This window comes from Octopus bimaculoides, chromosome 2 (assembly GCF_046866305.1).
Source record: "Octopus bimaculoides isolate indiv1 chromosome 2, ASM4686630v1, whole genome shotgun sequence".
In the NCBI taxonomy this organism is placed as follows: domain Eukaryota; kingdom Metazoa; phylum Mollusca; class Cephalopoda; order Octopoda; family Octopodidae; genus Octopus; species Octopus bimaculoides.
In genome coordinates, this window is record NC_142929.1 from 24,222,131 (window position 1) to 24,239,289 (window position 17,159).

Below are 17,159 nucleotides of genomic sequence, written 5' to 3' on the forward strand. Positions count from 1 at the left end.
AAAGCTATGGTTTCTTTGGTATGTTTGTTCCCAAACAACACTTATTTTAGTGCTATTGACACCGCCGGATTTAATGGTGCTGCCCAGCTGTCGAAACCATAATGATATCCGTGGGGCAACTGATGATGGAGGTAGGTTGATTGTTGGTATGGCTGTGTTTGTATAGGTGGAATATTATTATAGTATCAAAGCATATCCTTTCCTTACAAGTTCTTTATTTTCTCTCCTTGTTGCTTTCTGTGTTCCTTACTGTGGAAAAGCGTAGGCTTGAAACGTTAAAGACTTTTGCACTTCCCGAGTCGGGATACGTAGCGTTGAGTTATTCCATAAATTACAAATGCATTAAATACTACAAAATGTGCACGTAGGACACACAAACAGAAGGCCTCCAAAATTTTAACTGTTGAAGAATTGGGGTGCGTCTGTGTCTCTTCTACGTTTATGTTTTGTAGTATTTAATGCATTTTCATTTCTATATATATGTATGTGTGTGTGTGTGTGTGTGTGTGTGTCTGTGTGTATGTGTTTGTATGTGTGTGTATGTGTGTCTGTGTGTATCTGTTTGTATGTGTGTGTGTGTCTGTGTGTATCTGTTTGTATGTGTGTGCGTGTGTGTGTGCGTGTGTGTGTGTGTGTGTGCGTATGTGTGTGTTCGTGTTTGTGTATGTATATATACACATGAGTATTGGTTGAAAGCTTCATGGGCTTTCCAAAATAGACTCATGGGATACAACCAAATGAGGTTTATTTTTCAACATAGTGTTACTTGGACTCCACACACTTCTTCTATCGGAGTTGCTGTATTTGTATCCCTTCGATAATGACATTTCTGTCTTGTTGGTAGAAAAAGTCATGAACGATAGGTATGGTGTCATCGTCACTGCGATGTTGTTTCCTAGACAAGTATTTTTCAAGTTGGGGAGCAATTGATTGTCAGATGGGGCAATTTCAGGAAAAGGGGAAGCTGACCAATTAGTTCAAAGTCACAGACATCCACAGTAGCCGTTGAAACGAAGAACTTGTGTGTTGGAGCATTATCACCGTGAATCGAGATCCTTTTTGCAGATTTCCCGGACATTTGATGTTGATATCCTTTCGTAACTTCCTCAGCAAGATAGCATTGCGCTCCCCATTGACGGTGTGGCTCTTTTGATGATAGTCAATAAAAACCATGCCGTTTTCCTCCCCAAATGACTGAGGACATCATATTCGTTGTAGATGAAACCATCTTCGCCATCTTTAAAGCAGTGAGGTGGGGTGTTTCCGCCGGCATGGATAATTCTTTTCTTCTATAGGTATGAGGCCTGAAACTTTTCAGGAGAGTCCACTCAATTAGATCGACCCAATACACAACTGGTACTTAATTTATTGACCCCGAAAGGATGAAAGGTAAAGTTGACCTCCTCGGAGTTTGAATTCAGAATGTAGCGGCAGTCGAAATACCGTTAAGCATTTCGCCCGTCCTGATAACGACTCTGCTAGCTCGCCACTTTATCGCATGGATAAATTTATGGATAATCTTCAAAGTGATGAACGTAAAACTCATCCTCAGTTAAGAATCATTTAATGAAACCAGCAGGATCTGTCTTAAGCATTATCAGAATTCCCCGTGATGTGATCAGTCACGCGTGCTACTGAACAGTTTTAAGACGACGTAAAACCTATTGAAGAGAAATTTTCGGCATACTAAGTTCATTGCGTCGAAAATTCTGAACAACTTCACCGGATAGGCTAATGTGTAAGTGTGTGAATGAAAGTGGGGGTGCCGGGAAGTGGTCAGTGCTAATGTGAGCATGATGGTGTGGTGCTGTGGAGTTGTGTGGTATGGTGGTATGTGGTGTGGTGGTTTTGGGATGTGGGCGAGCGAGAGTTGGGAATGCAAGGGTGGGGTGTGAGTTAAGCTGAGCGTGTGAGTAGAGATGGGGTATGTGTGAGTGGGTGTAACGGATGGCGCTGGGGTTGGATGGGATTGCTACGTATATATAATCGAAATATACAAAAGAAAACAAAAAACGAAGAGACATGTGTATGACTAACATTGGTGATTGCAATCCTTTTGTTGTTAAATCGTGTTTGCGTTTATGTATGTTTATATCTATCTATCTATCTATCTATCTATCTATCTATCTATCTATCTATCTATCTATCTATCGATCATCTATCCAGCAATCGAACTATGTGTCTCTCTGTCTATTTGTCTGTCTGTCTACCCATCTGTCTACCTATCTATCTATCTATCTAAATATATATACATACATACGTAAATGTGTGTGAGAATGTGCGTGCATGTGTGTGTGTGTGTGTGTATGTGTGTGTGTGTGTGTGTGTGTGTGTGTGTGTGTGTGTGCGTGCGTCCGTGTGCCTACGTGCAATTATGTGCCTTTAACTGTGCAATATCAGTAGATAGAAAACATACCTGAATCAAAAACAGTTTCTTAAATATAGTATGTCAGTTGACAGATCTATGAAAGAAAATATTCATTATACTATAATACTGCTACTTTTCCGGTACAGACTGAATTATATATGTAAAATAATATAATATGTATAGGATGATAATCAAATCTCAGAGGCATTAGCAAAGAATTTGAAGGGTAATTTGTGATTTAGTTGATAGAATAACCGAAACGTTAAAGATATAGAGTAGCGTGAAGCAAATTATATGAGAATAAAGATGTTTATTTGTAAGGTTTATAAGACAGCCTGTCACTGAGAAACTAAGTTGTAAGTTATCTAAGTATACTTACGAAGTGCATTTTTTATAACCTACTGATTTTCTTTGTGATAAAGGAATTTACTTCACAAGCCCCTTGCTCCAGATCCAATTTCATTGATTATAATTCTTGAGAACTACCTTATCCATGTAGTTATGGTGTCGATATTATTGTGAATGAAGTTGGCTAAACTTTAATGATGTTGACACTTCGTCTCAAAAGATGTCAATATGAATATTCTTGCGAACATCATCGAAAGCAATGAACCTCTAATCCTAGGTTTGTGGCACTTTGTCAATAAAAACGTTGTTGAAGAATTATGTTAAAGTTGTAGTGTCTGTTGAATATATACTACAACCAAATGGTACTAAAACGATCAGATTGTTCAGTTTTAAGATCTAACTGCATGGTCAACCGAGGAAACTGAGGCATTAAAAAAAAAATAAGCAGATAGGCGCGCGAACCAAATTTTATGAAAATTGAGATAATTATTTGATTGTAGGATGTATAAGACTGAGCCTGTCACAGTTGTATGATATCGTAATTTAGTTACTCAGTGCATTTTTGATAACCTTTTCATTTTCCGTGAAATCAAGAAATGTCCTTTCCATTCAATGTCATTGCCTATAATTCATGAAATCTGCCCTCTTCCCTGCACTAGTGGAGTTCATCTCTTTGTGAATGCAATTGGGTAAACTTCAAGATTATAGACATTTGGTTAATGTATTCCATCTCATTTTTGCAGGAAATGCTAATCTGTTAATCTGTATCACACCTTTACGAGGAACCTCGATGTCTTTACAGGATACGACTCTCCTGCAACTATTGTAATCACGGATCATTTGATAAGAAGATACTAATCTCCTTACTTCAGTAATTCGGTGTCTCACTCTTCCCCAAAACGGAAACTCTACATGAAAATTCGACGTAATTTACATATGCTATTATATTTTATGGATATAATGACTAATATCATATTAATTGTGTAAATAAGAAGAAAAGATGTTTCAACACTCCCTTTAGGAAGACGAAACGTAAAGCACCACAAATATATTGAACTCTTTTGTGAAATTAATTAAAGATTATGGAGTATTTATTTCATCTATTTGTGATTTTATTTTCTATTTTGAACAATGTATAGTTCATGCTATTTCATTAAAAAATTAGAGATAAATTACGTTACGAAGTCTTAGTATTGTTAAAAGCACAAATAAAAGGAAAGTTTTACAGTAAATAGAAGGTTTTGCTCTGAAGATATGTTTAATAATCTTGTATTTGGAGAGACATTTACATACAGTGACATTTATATACTTATCAGGACTGCAGACATAGAATTAGTTGGCTATTGGTTGTACTCTCCTATATATTCTAAAATTTCTAAAAGCAATAGTCAGATGATTACGGATTCACTGCCGTTTAACAGCGAAGAAACTGTGTTATAGATATTGACAAATTCTCATTTTCAATTCGATGACATTGTTCAGACAATGACAATTTTCCATTCAACCGAAATATATTGAATTCAAGGTTAATTTATCAATGGTAGAATGTTAGCATTTCCACATTAGGTGTAAACCCTACCTCAGTACATATCTAATACCATTGTCTGTAGCATTATAATTTTTTAAATTACATTTTTAAAGCTGGGGTCATTTTCATACGAACTGTGAGTTGTCGGACATGTTAAATTTTATATACGATTACAAAATGCAATAAAACTTGTCAGTATAACTCGAAAAACATCGATAAAACATTGCGATGCATCGATATATGTACAACAGATATGCTGCAAACTTTCCTCATGATGTAGAATCATAATTCCCTATCGGCTATGAGATAAATTATTATGTTGTAAATTACCAAAACCAATAATTCATGGCAAAATTTATCTGTGTGATGAAGATGGTGTTAAACATGCCTTCTCAACACTGAAAACACACCCCAAAAGTCATCTCACTATATCATGGTTATATAAGAGAAACAGACCGGTATCATGAAGCAGTTCATTGATATATTAGCAGTGATATACATCAAGTGTATAACATAGATTCAGGTTCAGTTACTTACAGAAATACAACAGTATGATGAATTCAGTCTGTAGTAAAATAATCATATCTGCTATAGCCACATGGCCTAACATTTTGAAGGAGAATGCAAGTCGATTTCATCGCCCCTTGTGCTCACCTAGTACTTATTTTATCGAGGCCGAATTTGAATGAAAAGACAGACGAAATGACGCTCAGCATTTCGTCCGGTGTGTTGAAGAAAACACTCAGCCGAAATATTGCAATATTTTACAAGAAACTGCATATCAACTGCTGAGAAAGATGTCATACCGGATAGTTTGTGTAGCTAAATGGGCTACATATCACCTTTAGAATTCATACATATGGGACGAAGCTCGGGGTACATTTGAAAAGAACTTCGGAAGTAATACAGCAACAATATCAAGAGAAAAAAAAAACAGCAATAACATTCATTAAAACTTAGATATACTTACTCAAGTGGATTTCTTTACGTTTGTTTTATTTCTATTCTGTGCGTCAGGTTTATGTCTTGCTTTGAACTAAATGCATGTTACTAGCACGATTTCGATGTGATAGCGCAACTCTAGAGACAACAGTAATCTTTTATACACACATACAATAGTAATCTATATGCACATGAATTTTGGGTTCTGTACAAATGAACAACACCAATAAAATCAACCTCTGTACTAAATTACAAACAAATATTTTGGATATTGATCATAGACACGTGTGGGGTATCAAACGGGGTAAATCATATACAGCCGTAGGCATAGTGGTTGAGTCTCTATCTTAATTTTGATATTATTCATTATAATTTAAAAGTGGAAGTTGATCAAACCAACATTTCAGTTTAGACACATTGTGAGAGAGACATTTAAAGGACACAATATTGAGGAATATCATACTATAAGATATGAGAAATGAAGAGATAGAAAACGTGAATACTCAATAATGAAATGGGAAGAAACGGAAATTTTGAAAACTAGATGAGTGAAAGTACACTGGAAATATTGAAAATATAATAATGAAGGCATTAAAATCAGTAAAACCAATTAACAACCTATATAAGGATACCACACTGCAAACGTGCTAACGACAGAAATCTCAAGTATTCAAATAACAGATATTTGTTAAGGGTTAATGTTGCTAGTGATCAGGAGAGTAGCATTAAATTTCATTTTCTTTTATTGAGGATTATGTGCGTTATATGGTGCACGATAACTCTTCAAGCAGAGATGTTAGCTATGATAAAGGAACATTCTTTGTTACTATAGTCACCTTTCTGCTACAACTCTCTAGAAATGAAAAATTCTGAGTCATCTGGAATAGCTACCACTCTGCTATTTCATCTGGAATTGTAACATTGCGATTCTACTGATATTATTACTTCAAAAACAAAATCGAAATAGATTCTCATAATCAGAAGTAGACAATATATTTCGAAGAACTCTCACACGCATGCGAGCATATCGTTTGAGCAGGAGCTTGTAGGTGAAATGCAAGATACATTTACAAAGGATTTGGGTGCCTCTGTTATAACGAGCAAATACAGAGTCTTTCAGCGAATACAAAGTCTTTCTTAAACTTAACACTGCAGGACGTTGAGGATGGGAAGCTATATGGAATGAGTATTACACCAGCATCCACCTGGCATATAATTTCAGTTGAATTGACCGAAGCAATGTGAAATGAAGTCTTCTTTTCTCAAGGTCACGAGGTGTCCTTGGTCCAACAATCGAAAACCACAAACTTATGATTTTATGTTCAACATCCTAACCACTGAGTGAACTAGTAATATAATAGTTCCGCATATAATATTCCAAAATATCTCGGTATTATTATTTAATAATTTTTGCAACATTGTAATTGTCGTAATTCTAATAATTATGTTTTGCTCGAATGGTATTTGTATTTTATCAAGTCACGCATCGAAGCAAATTTCTTTTGTTATAGTAAAGAGTTTACAATCTTAAGCTGCATTGAGATAACGTTGAAAACTTGTTAAATTTGCCTTTACAGGTGTGGAAAGAACAAGGGGAATTTTAATACAGAATATATTTAATTGCACTCTCTCACTCTCTCTTTCCCCTTATCTCTCTCTTCTCTCTCTCTCTCTCTCTCTCTCTCTCTCTCTTCTCTCACTCTCTCTCTCTCTCTCTCTTCTCTCACTCTCTCTCTCTCTCTCTCTCTCTTCTCTCACTCTCTCTCTCTTCTCTCTCTCTCTCTCTCTCTCTCTCTCTCTCTCTCTCTCTCTCTCCGAGTGGATATTGCGTTTACGAGCGATGAATTAATTTTGGGCCCGTCTTTCGTAACAATTAGTAAGGTTTTCAAGCACCTGTCAAAGTAAAGCTGTAACATGTTGTATCAGATGCGTTCGAAATCATAGTCTCCTTTGAGCAGAAAGAAAATCGTTGTAATATTTTTCTCATTAATTATATAAACTTAGGTGATATTTTTATCCGGCTTGTTACCGGAATAGGCAAAGACATTGATTCACAAGCTGTCATTACGTTATTTTTATTAAATATTGAGATAATAATGTCACATTTGTATCACGATATAAGTGGGTGATCATTGTAGATGGACGGAGGGTGATAGTTGGCCAGGAGTGATTTGGAATGAATTTGCGAGTTTTATTTATTACTAAAATAATAATCGGAGCACATGGAAAGGGCAGAAGCTCAGTGTATGAGTCACATAGTAACAGAACAAAACACATAGAACTGCGAAAGGAATGATCATTTGAAGGTCTTCTGTTGACAAGATCCACGGAAGCAAATGCAAAGGAAGATAGTACGGACCACATGAGGCTGCGGCAGTTGCAGGTAACGCCATTTTCATGTACACAATGGTTAAGCCTTAAGAGAGATATTGGGGAAATGTCACTTCATGGGCGGTATCAGAAAACAATTGTGACAGTGCAAGGAAGAAAGAATATAGACGAAAAAAGATTATACAAATGAGATGAGATCGAATTAGAAACAAAATAGGAAAGCTCGTCGAAATATAAAAAAAATAATCGAATAAAAATCGACGAAAAATATTTTCGTGTAATTTGGCTATGTTTGCGCGGTGAAATTATTTCCACGAGACCAACGCATTTAACAGCAAAGTGCTCTTCGAAATAAACTTGATGCGCCATCAAGAATATTAGTTATCGTTCACCATTATGCTATGAAGATTTAATAGAGATTCTACGGTAACACATAAAGCTTTTTTTCTAAACCTCACTCCAGCTCACAGGGTGCTAAATGACGTTTTTGTTTGCACAAGATCACAGGAAGAAGAAAAAGCGGGGAGGATGGAAACGAATTGGCGTTGTTCATGCAGGGCAGCAATTCTTTTCGGGGTTCCTTTCGCGTGCGGTGAAATAAGTATCAGCTGTGCACAAGAATCGATGTAATCAACTGTTCCCCTCCCAAAATTTCAGGCCTTGTGCTTATAGTAGAAAAGATTATTGATATTATCATCATTATTGTTATTATTATTATTATTATTATTATTATTATTATTATTATTATTATTATGGTTGTTGTTGTTGTTGTTATTGTTGTTGTTGTTGTTGTTGTTGTTGTTGTTGTTGTTGTTGTTGTTGTTATTATTATTATTATTATGATTATTATGAAGTTGATGAGCAGACAGAATCGTTAGCATGCCGGGTAAAATACTTAGCGTTATTTCGTCCGTCGTTACGGCCCCAGTTCAAATTCCACCGAGGTTGGTTTTGACGTTCACTCTTTCGGAGTCTATAAATTGAATATCAGTGAAGCACTGGGGTCGATGTAATCGACTTGTCTCTTCCCAACAAATTTCAGGCCTTGTACCTTTAGTAGAAAGGGTTATTATTATTATTGTTATTGTTATTATTATTATTATTAATAGTAGTAGAGCGGTTGTCGTGTTGATAGTAGCATTAGTAGTAGTATTAGCAGTAGCAGCAGCAGCAGCAACAGCAGCAACAGCAGCAGTAGTAGTAGTAGTAGTAGTAGTAGTAGTAGTAGTAGTAGTAGTAGTAGTACAATATCATAAATGGTCTTTTTCTTCATTGCACACAGACACTGGCTGAACATGAATTATTAAAATTTAGTTTGATACATGTATGACTAAATCAATGAATATTAACTTCAATGCAATTTACACAACAGAATTCATTATTTACTCATTAAAGTCGTTGTTTAATAGGCTAAGCAATCGATTGCTAAATAGAAAAAAATGTGATTTATATGAAGGCTTTTAAATTAAATGACAGATAATATATTTTTAATCTTCAGAACGTGCCGCGGCTGTTATAAAATCGTCTAATTCAAAGAACGCCGAAATGATGGTGATCATCATCATGATCATCATAAACATCATCATTACCATCATCATCATCATCATCATCATCATCATCATCATCATGATAGTGGTATTGATGGTGGTAGAAGCGGTGGCGATGATAATGATTATGACAATGTTGACTACGACGATGGTGATGACAATGATAATAATGATAATGATGATAACGATGATGAAGACGACGATGATGATGATGGTGATAATAATAATAATAATAATAATAATAATAATAGTAAAAAATAATGATCATGATGTTGACGATGACGATGATGACAACGGCTTCGACGAGGATGATGTTGATGATGATATAAATAATGGCACTATACTGTGCATAATGATAGAGAATATTCTCTTTCCGTTTTAATAACAGTAATAATAACAAGTATTAATTCTTTCATTATTAATATTTATCATAATGTTTTCTTGTAATTTATAAGTATCGATATAATAATCATTTTGACTGTTATTATGCGTCGTTATTTTAAAACGATTTCAACTTTATAATTGACAGAATTTTTTGTTTGCGTGGGAATGACTTGGGAGAATTATAAAAAAAATAGTGCATTCTGAGAGCTAGTTTTGTAATATTTTCATACAAAATAATTAGGAAAATTGTTGAAGGAGTGAATATTGATTTTTGATTATGAAAGTATATGAGAGATTAAATTATAAATAGACATTAAATGATCTTCGTACTTCTTGAAAGTTTACTGAATTAACAAGTAATCGCAATTAGTCAATGGTTCTCTATATAGATATGTTTTTGGAGTATTTATCGGAAATGTATTAGAACGAAAAATATGATTAGAGTAAAAACAAAAATGTTTCATTTCTGTATGAAGCTCATTGTAGGAAAGCAGCGGAAAACAAAAATTTTATTTTCATAAATTCCACTGTTAAAATTGCATACGATAAAATTGACATAATTTACTTTTACAGTCCTCTAGGGTTGACGAGATCAATACTATCGAAACATTTGAATAAAAAAATGTTATTTGCACATTTTCTACATACCAATTACTATGTTTGTATGATTTGTCACTCTCCTCAGTATGTATCTACGAGGGTTCTAGTGATGAAAATCGAACAGATGTCATTCATATTAAATTCGTTTCATAGTATCAGCAGAAATTTTATTTTCCTATATAAATTATGGTTCTACCTGAAACGTGAAACGCGCTTGTGATTAAAAGAAATGAACTTGTATGAGTTTTACGAATTATATTAACTTACTTTCACCGGAGATGCATTAGCACTGGACGGATTTCTCTTTACATTTAGATAACCATCATCTACATAGCCATCATCTACACGACGTCTATCTGTTTCACTAGTACCTTGTTTGTTACTATTTCCGTGTATTTGTACAATTCTCTAGTTACATCTCATTATATTCAGGAAAGTCGTCGGCACTTTCAATAATTCAAACAATATATATTTATGATTATATGAAATGTAATCTAAAAACAGAAAACAGCAAACAAAAACAAAACTATTTTCTGTTTCGCACCGTGTTCTGCATCACAGAATTCAATGAGTCATTACATGAATCAATATTATACAAATTAATGCAAATTAACTATCTTCAATGTCATACTTTTGCTATTGCAACCTAATTTGCATGGACATCGCAAATAAAAATGAACTGTTTTGCATATTTTACACTTTCTCGAAATAGCAGTTAATTATCTAGTGACAATCATGATACATAAGGTTTATTCTCTCTTTGCAATAACTTCATAAGCACATATGAATACACATACACGCGCGTTTGTGTCTGTGCTTGCGTGCATATATACATATATCTGACTATGAATCAACGCGTCATTATTCCTGCTTGTGCGTCTGGGAAAATACACGCTTTAGTACATATTCAAATAGCTACATTTCTACATTCATTTAATTTTTAAAAAATCTGAACCATCAATCTATTCACAGACGTACCTACCATTGCTATACACTTGCATATATTTGAATAACAGGATCCACATTGCTCTTTCCAACCCATGTGCTTCACCAATATATTTGTCATTACTTCAGATATTAAGCCACTCTCATTCCTCTCATCACATATACGCTTTCATATCAGCCAGTTGTCAATTACACTCACTTTCAATTGCCACATGCACTCACTAATCAAAGACACTATATTTATATAGATACATCTCAAATAAAACACACTGTTCGCCTATATGTTGGCTTCAAGAATCATGTTAAAATTACAACTACATTTGTTCATTTATCACTTTCACCAGAGCTTGGCTTTTCCAACAATTTCCTTAATTTTTATATTCTTCTGTGTCTGAGAACTTCACTTTTCACTACATGTTCGCTTATCGCTTCTTTTCTGACGAAAGACTTCCATCCGAATCTCGAAGACACATTCTCCATTTAAGAATTAAGCTTATAGTCAATCTGTCAAACAGAAGACAAACAGTTGTTCCTTTTTGCTGTTCAACGTACCTGCCTTCCTATATTCTCTCATTTGGAGAATTGGCTCTCTGTTGTGTTAGTATTAATTTGTAACTATAAGTTGATAATAACAGTTTATCTTGATGTTGTTATTTGTATTAGACAGCTGATTGCTATTGATTCTCAAGCAGCGCTTATGTCCTTAATGCTGTTCACACCACTGGATTGAGTAGGAATGCCTTAGCGTCTAAAATATACTAATATCTGTTTGGCAGCTGATGATGGTAATACGTATTAACTATACTTGTTCTTGAATTCCTTGTTCCGAGTTGTCCTCCATTTTAGTAAAGTGGAAACGTGTTTGTGGTGATTAGTTACATTGATATTGGTTGTTTTACTTCACACACACACACACACACACACACACACACACACACACACGCACACACACACACACACACATGTAGACACTCATATGTAATTAGGAGGCAATACTTCAAATAGTAAAATAGCAGTCGCGGCTGTGTGGCAAGAAGCTTGCTTCCCATCCACATGGTTCTATGTTCATTCCCACTGGGCAGGTGTATTTTAATAGAGCCTCGGGACGACCAAAGCCTCTCCAGTGGATTTGACGGACGGAATCTTAAAGAAGCTCGTCGTATATGGATATATATATAATGTATGTATGTACTTGTGTGTCTGTGTTTCTACCTCACCATCATTTGACAACCGATGTTGGTGTGTTTACGTCCCTATGACGTAGCTGTTCGGAAACATATAGAGACAAATTAAGTAGTAGGCTTCCAAAAAATAAGTCCTGGGGGTCGATTTGTTCGACTAAAGGCGATGCTCTCACATACCCGCAATCAAATGACTGAAACAAGTAAAAGAATAAAAGCATAAAAGAAGATATATATATTCACAGAGAGAGAGAGAGAGAGAGAGAGAGAGAGAGAGAGAGAGAGAGAGAGAGAGAGAGAGAGAGAGAGAGAGAGAGAGAGAGAGAGAGAGAGAGAGAGAAATGTAGATAGATAGATATATATAGATAGAGAACCGAAGCTGCGTCCTGATCTAGCACATTTGTTTATTCCCATTTTCTAGTCGCTGTCGATTCGCCTTAAACACTACCAATATTTTTATTTTTAGATAAGCAACTTTATTCATATGTATTTGTGTATGCATGTGATGGCGGGTGTTTATGTAAACTACATTAAACTAACAATGCAATGCAAACGTTCAAACGATCAGCACAAATGCCTCGACTAAATAGACCTTGCGGTGTCAAAAATGTAGAAAAACTCTTAACTGAAAGACATGAATTAATATTCGCCGATCACGTCTGGGTTTTAAGAGTGAATATTTACCGATGCCAAACAAAGATACCGAATAGCCAACATTTGAGATAGTCAAGTGAGTCTAATGAAATTGCGATGGAAGTGACCCACAGCAGTATAAAATATATATGGGATGGTGATATTTGAATAAATACGAACAAATTAATGAGAGAAAATTGTACAATAGTACGAAAGTGTGCAGGGTTTTTTTATTTTCAATCATAGTTTCTAAGACTTGCAAAATAGACTTCAACAACATTGACTAAAAAAAAAGGTAAAGTGCTTGTTATCTCGTAGATAATAAAGTCCTTTCTATGTTTTCTATTTATTTCAGAAGATATGTGTTACTGAGGCAAATGATTTTATGTGCGTATTCGCATCTAATGAAACAACTACATGTATCCAAGCTTTCACCAGAGACAGGTATCATTTCCGTGACTGTTGATTTTAAGTTTGAATAGGATAAATACGCAGTTGATGTCAATTGTTTGCAGAATATTGCATTCATGTAGCGAGATCACTCAAAAAGTGTTTGCTTTTATTGGTCTACTTTGCTTTGTTGCTCTTTCCTATTGCATTTCTGTATAATTGTATCTAATTATTAATTGAAGCATCTGCGAAATAGAAGTAATATAAGGGACCTTTGTCAAGAATGGGTACATTTAGGAGTATATAGTAGTCACATGACAAATTACATTAACTTCCTTTAGCCTTAAACCAGTAGATTACATCCGTAATGACATATACGTGCCTCCGGGATAATATATCTAGGATGTGCTTATTAATCTTTCTAGAATCAGTCTTAGTGGGATTGATTAATCTGATTGTGGGTTTATGTTAAAAGTTAACCATGTGAACATTAGCAGTAAAATATGGTTCAATGGACGCGCGTGCTCCGATACGGTCATTACCATGTAAATTAAAGGTAATAACGTATCCCTGGTTCTCCGTTTCATTTAATGTAGACCTGTTAGATAACTTATCGTTGCTTGTAATAGCATTGAAGATTACTCGGCAGTGTATATTTATATCCCTTCACGAAAATGCTCAAATTTATCTGATTTCAAATGTATCCGGTTAAATGCTCTGATTTAACAGATTCCTACACCGGGCATTTGGTGACGGTTGCTTTGATATATACGAATATCATTTTCGTAATAAGTTAATATGTGTTATCTACGAAAGAGCTTCACCTCTACAAAGCCACTACTTCTACAACGGACTCAATACAGGTGAATTTACTTTACACATACACACAGAAAAACACACGCACGTACACACACTCACACGCAAACACACACACATGGATATATATATATATATATATATATATATATATATATATATATATATATATATATACATCCACGCTTACGTATACGCATAAATATGCGTATATAATTTCATATGTATACATGCATATATATATGCTTGTATGCGTGTGTGTGTGCCTGTGTGGAGTAGTACATTGCATGTAAATGTGACAACTAGCCATATATATATCTTTTATAACATTGCTCAACAAAGAATTTGTCCAAGAAAACAACCTGTATTTTATATGTTTTTGCATGCAGAGTTCAAAAATAGTATCAAATTATCTGTATCACCTACAGTTTATCTGTTTCAAGATAGCCCACTCAGTTCCTGTTACGTGAGTTAACTTCTAGTAAAGGTGTTGAAATTTGAAGGTAACGGTTTAAGAAATACTCCCAATTTAAATGTTTATGAGTAGAATTAACCTAATGAAATCATAAATCTAGCAATCTGAGTCAATGAGCCACCGAATCTTGACAACAATGAGTGGATGAGTCACCGAAGGTTTGTCAGTGTAGGCGTGCGGCTGTGTACTAAGTTCAGACTTTCCATTCACTTTCATAATGCCAAGTAACTGTATAAATATCGCAAACAACTTTTGCAATGTTTGCGGTGACTTGAGATTCAGGTCACAAAGAGAACATTTCGCGCCATTGAATAAAAAGTAATATGAGCACTTGATAAAGGCTTAGCAAATCATATGTGCTGTGTAACCTATATCAGACTGCATGGACCATGTGATATGCGTTTACCATCCCTATGATTTGAGGATAGCCTAAATATCACACTTCAGATTTGCACTTGTTCAATATACAAGGTATAACATCAAAATCCAAGCAAACTGTAAATTATCCTCATTTATAATCTGCTATGTACCTGATCCTCCAGTCAAAGGGCACTTAGTGACGACGAGTCAAATGAGGAAGGTGTGGAGATAGAAACAGAATACATGGAGTTTGAGCCTAATTGTTCTTCAGGTGGATCACATTTGTTGACTCAGGGAGATCTACATGATCTTGTGCGGGATTTAAACATGCCGAAAAAGCAAGCTGAACTTCTTGGTTCTAAGTTAAAGAGCTGTAATTTTCTCCAGAAAGAGACCAAAGTTAGTGTTCATCTTGCTCGGCATTGGGATTGATTTTTGCAATTTTTCTCACTAGAGCATGGCGTGGTGTTTTGTAATGATGTATATTCTGTTATGGAGGTACATAACCACATATATAGCACAAATGAGTGGCGTTTGTTTATTGATTCCTCAAAAGCAACCTTGAAAGCAGTTTTTCTCCACAATGGAAATAAGTTTCCTTCTGTTCCTCTGGCCCATGCAGCTAACATGAAGGAAACATGTGAGAGTTTGAAGCTTCTATTGCAAAAAATTAAGAATGAGAAACATAACTAGAATATTTCTGGTGACCTAAAGGTTGTGGCACTTTTACTTGGAATGCAACTGGGTTACACCAGGATTTGTTGCCTTCACTGTGAGTGGGACAGTCGGGATAAGAAAACATCATTATGAAAAGAATGTGCTGTCGAAACGATATCTGACTCCTGACAGAGGAATACCATCAATCCTCCTTTGTTGATTCTGAGAAAATTTATTTACGTCTTTTACATATTGTACTATGGTGGATTACGTATTTCCTCAAAGGTATAGATAGAATTGGCAAAGGATTCGCGTTTTTGAAAACTGAATTTCCAAGAGTAAGTGACGCAAAAATTAAGGAAGGTATTTTTGTTGGGTCAATCATTCGGGAGCTGATGCGAGACCAATAGTTTGATGAAGAGCTCAATGATGTTGAAAAAGCTGCGTGGCTATTTTATAACAAAATGGAGTAACTCTGAATGTTCTAAAACGCTTGTCGATTTTTGCACGGTACGTAATTCATTGAGCACGAAACTTTGAAATCAAATTCAACCACACATTTATCTAAACTCAAAAGAGAGAATGTCAAAAGACATTTACAGCAATGTAAATTGGCAAATTCTCTCAGGATTCAGTGAATTGTCATCTTAGGTGGCCAACACCAATCAGGAGGCCATTACTTTTATTGAAAATATTTCATTGAAACTTTATTCGGGTCATATTCTGTAACATACCAATGTTTATTATATACCATTTGGAATCAACTTCACGCCATATACTATTGATTTCTAGCTGTATAAAAGGATATCACATTCAATTGTGTACTTATCGTTCCGAAAATCAGTCATACATGTATTAATTGTTAAATTACATAAAATAGTTATACACTTTGAGTACCGAAGTGTCGCTTAAAATATATTGAGTGGTGCTATGAAGTGCAAATATCGTATTAAGTGTTCTATCAATGAAACATTATTTTTTCTTTCTTTCGTTTCCTTGCCCTGTAATCTAAATATTGTGATCTAGTCTTTCTCTAGTGATTTCAATGATTTCCGCGATATCAGACTATCATGGATAATGCTCTTTTAAAAGATTTTTTTTCATATCTTTATAACTAATTGATTCGTAAATATTGAACATTTTCCAATATTTATTGTAAAGTAAAGCAAAGCCTCATACATTTTTTAAAGTACACTACTGTTCGCAATAATGCTGTAATAAATGACATACTGATATTTACAAAGTGCACAAAATGTGAACAAAAGTATGGTGCAATTTCTTGAGAGTAGATAAGTAAATTACATTGTTAGATAAGAAATAGACGTTGAATGAAAATCAGCTTCAGTATTTAAAGTGAAATGCATCTCTTCAGTTGAAATATTGCTACACTTATATATAATTGTAATTGGTATTGAAAGTTGCTTTGAATCAATAACACAACCAGACACAAGAGCTCATACATTTAAACAGATGCGAATGTTTATGAAATGATTGTGTACACACTACAAAGGAAATAATTCGAAATGGTCGCCATTATTATATTAAATGAATATGGGTAAATTAATTTCTTACGTAGGTACAAGGTCACATATTTAAGATGAACACTTATTTTTCTTGACACAGTTACTAGGATAGTATTCATCGTGGAGTCATA